A 4095-nucleotide genomic window follows, 5' to 3' on the forward strand; every position below is an offset into this window, starting at 1 on the left:
GTAACATGCGCCAACGGTCAACTGCAAAAGGTGTACAATGCGCGTTAGGACTCAGAGCAGAGAAGTCAGAGCATGTCTAGTGTGGCACCGGATTGTCCGGTGCAGCTACAGGACAAAGGGTTCTAACGGTCAACCGATCCAAACCCCAACGGCGTGCTGACGTGACACGCACCGGACAGTGAACAATACCCTGTCCGGTGCACCACTGGACTGTCCGGTGTGCCCATCGACAGCAAAAACAACCAACGACTAGGAAGTGGTTGGAGGCTATAAATACCCCCCCAACCACCTCCTTCAATGGCATCCAGGTTTTTTGAAGTTCATATTCAATACAAGAGCAATAGCATTCACTCCAAGACACATTTCAATAGATCAAATCCCCCAAGCCTCTAAATCAACTCAATTCCTGTCACACCCGAATTTAAGGGACAAAGCCGAGTGTATCTCATACATGCGCCAAAGAAGACAACATATATAATAACAGAGTGTATAGAGATAAATGTCACATTATAATCAGAGTACTTATTACATAGCAGAAGTCTTACAAAATAAAATATAAATATGTGTCACACCCGGTTTTAGAAGGCAAACCGAATGCGAACCATGTACGTGCCAGGATCAGTTATTCACGTACACAGCAGTTACATAACATGGACATCATCACACAGTGCTCAAAATAGTATTAAAAGGGAATAATAGTTGATTACATCATACGTCTGAGACGCCCATATAGTCCTTACAATAAATCAAAGTGCAGAAAAGAAACGTAGATAACCGCGGCCTTCACAGGCAGCCGACTGGGGGTTGCCGCTAACCCACACCTAGAACTCGTCGTAGTCTTGGAACTCCTGGAAGTCTCCTTCCACAGCTTCATCTTCGTCTGAGCAGTGGTTGCAATGTTGACAACCTGGGGATGGGGGGGTTTGGTGTGTAGAGCAAGGGTGAGTACACATCAACATACTCAGCAAGTATCCTGTTTTGGCTGTAGTGGACTAGCTTTATGTGGGGATAAGTCAAGCAGTTGCTTTTAGTTGGTCAGATTATTACTTACTAGTAGAAAGCCAAGTTTTAGCATTAACCCAAGTTATTAACCCAAACGTACTCCTTTCCAAACGGAAAGAGTACCACTTACCAACACCAGAGTCATAACCAGAACCATCAATCTCATAACCACCTGTACCAAAGTATCTCTGATCAAGTACCACTAATCACTGGAGCTCCCTTGGCCGCTCATAACCGCGAGGACGGCTGATATATCAGTTTTCAAACACTCTGCAGAGGTTGTGCACTTTACCCACAAGCCGTGATTCCCATTCTGCCCGGAGATCATGACTCTCCATTGATCACTACCAAGGTGACCCAGCAGGGCATCACTACGTAGCCTTTACAGAGATTCCCCGGGGCTATAGCCACCCATTAGGTTTCCTAAATGCACCGCACTCCTCCCCAAGGGGCGAACCCAAACTTGGCAGAGCGAGCCGCATACACCGAGCCCCATTGACGGCACGACGGCTAAGCGAACTACACCCCGGATCCTCTAATTATTCAGCTAAGGGCATCCCATTCCACCCTCATGGTTGCACTGTTTTCCCGGGCGGTCATCCATAGAACAGGTCCTTACGGAGAGGCACTCGAGAAACCGCTCGAGCCCCCTTGAAGACCACAAGTATAACATCATAATAAGAGAAGGGAAAACAGTGTATCATAGATAATCTCATCATGTTCATTGATTAGAGTTTGAGCAATAGCATAAAGCTAAACAATAATAATCCAACCCAGATAGGTAAACAAGGACATGGATAACAAAAGCTAGTCAATCCTTAGGCATAAATGTGTAAAGCGGGAGGTGAATTAAATAATGAATAGGACATAGATAGGTCAAGGGACACTTGCCTCCACCAACCGACTGCTGCTCAGGGGCTTCTCCTGCGAGTTCCTCAGGCTCTTCAACCGGATCGTTCTCTATGCGAGCGCAAACATACATACATCCACATATTTAATACCAAAGAACAGTACACCATACAATAGAATGCAATAAGTAAACAAACGTTCCACGCGGGCTCGCGAGTACGGTTAAGAAAGAAATAGGAAAAGACAGTCGAGAAACGATCACGTTACATGATTATAAATTAACCACTCGCTTAATGGAAGGAAATTTAATGTAGACACTATGTTTAGCGTAAAGTAAAGTCATGTTTCATGTCTAATTATTATAAGTAGGTGGAGATAAATAAAAGGATGGTCGCGCGGCGAGACGCGCGACAAAGCTCTCTAAAACAAATTAAGAAGTTAACGACTCGTCGCGCGACCGAGCACGCAACGAGACACTTCGCCTTAGCTACGAGGAGACGTTAAGCGTCGCGCGACGAAGCGCATGACGGCATACGTCGACTAAACTGAGTCCAAAGTGGAACGTCGCGTGAATACGCACGCGGCGTTACACCTTAAACAACCTGAAACAAAAATGGATCGTCGCGCGACGAAGCGCACGACGCAACACAAGATAGAATCTGAATTTAGACAAATCCGTCGCGCGGCGAAGCGCGCGACGCAACACGCTAATTAACGAATAATCACCACGAGCGCGGGCGAGCGAAGATACGGTCGGGCGAGGCCGGGACGGGGGAACGGGCGGCCGAGCTGGGGCCAGGGCGGTTGAACCGGCCGGGGGCGGTTGGGCCGGCCGGGGCCGCGCCGGGGTCGCGCCGGCGAGCAGGGGCCACCGGGGGCGCGCCGGGCCACGCCGGGGGCGCGCCGGGGCCGCGCTGCGCGCGAGCAGGGGAAGGTTAGGGGCGGGCGGGCGCCGCCGCGGGCGAGCAGGGGCGGGCGAGCGCCGCCGCGGGCCAGGGGAGGGCGGCCGCCGCCGCGCGGGGCCGGGCAGGGGCGGGCAGGGGGCCGAGCGCCGCCGGGGAGGCCGGGGGAGGGGCCGAGCGGGGGGCCGAGCGGGGGCCGAGCGCCGCCGGGGAGGGAGGCCGGGCGGGCGAGCGCCGCCTGGGAGGGAGGGGGAGGGGCCGCGCGAGGGGGGGGGGCCGGGGACGGGCGCCGAGCGCCGCCGCGGGAGGGGGCGGGCGGGCGAGCGCCGCCGGGGAGGGCAGCCGGGCGGGGCCGAGCGCCGCCGGGGCCGGGGCGAGCAGGGGCGCGCGCGGGCAGGGGAAAAGGGGAGGGAGAGAGAGAGAGGAGAAGGGGAGGGGAGGGGAGCTCACCTCGGGGTCCAAAATCCGGTGATCGCCGTCTCCAAATCCTAGGGCACCACGGGGAGAGAGAGGTGGAAGAGGGAGAGGAGAGGTTGTTGCGCGGGAGATCCAAATGAGAGAGAGAGAGAGGGGAGGGGGCGCATGGGGGGGGGGGTTTGGGCGCCAGGGGCGCGCAGGCCAGGGCGGGCCGGGCCGGTTGGGCTGGGCTGGACTAGGTTGGGCTGGGCCGGGTCACTTCGCGGATCGAAAACCCACGACGAGTGCGGACCACTAAACGGAATTAAATCGCGAATCGAAATCCGGAATGGAACGAGACGAACACTCAACATCAGACAAAGAAATGTGCTTCGGCATGATGCAACACCCATGACACTTAGGTTTTGGTTTATACATGACACGGACACCTGTCGCTATACTGGTTTGAAATTGGGAAGAAGGAGCAAACGGGGAAAGAGAAAAGAGAGTAACGCCCGAATTTGGTGAGAGAAAAGAAGAAAAAATCCTACCCCCAAATTCAGGGCGTTACAAACCTATCCCCCTTAAAAGAATCTCGCCCTCGAGATTCAGGGTTGGCTAGCAAAGAGCTCAGGGTATTTAGCCATCAGATCATCTTCACGCTCCCAGGTTGCTTCTTCCTCAGAGTGATGATTCCATTTGACTTTGCACATTCTGATGGTCTTCCTTCGGGTGACTCTGTCTGCAACCTCAAGGATTTGCACTAGCTTCTCAACGTAGGTCAAGTCCTCCTGGACTTCAAGACCTTCCACTGGCAACTGCTCTTCTGGCACATGCAAGCACTTCTTCAACTGAGACATATGAAAGACATCATGCACAGCAGACAAATTCTCTGGCAAACTGAGCTGATAGGCCACTTCTCCACGTCTTGCAAGAATCTGATACG

This window comes from Zea mays, chromosome 5 (genome assembly GCF_902167145.1).
Source record: "Zea mays cultivar B73 chromosome 5, Zm-B73-REFERENCE-NAM-5.0, whole genome shotgun sequence".
Classification (NCBI taxonomy): Eukaryota; Viridiplantae; Streptophyta; class Magnoliopsida; order Poales; family Poaceae; genus Zea; species Zea mays.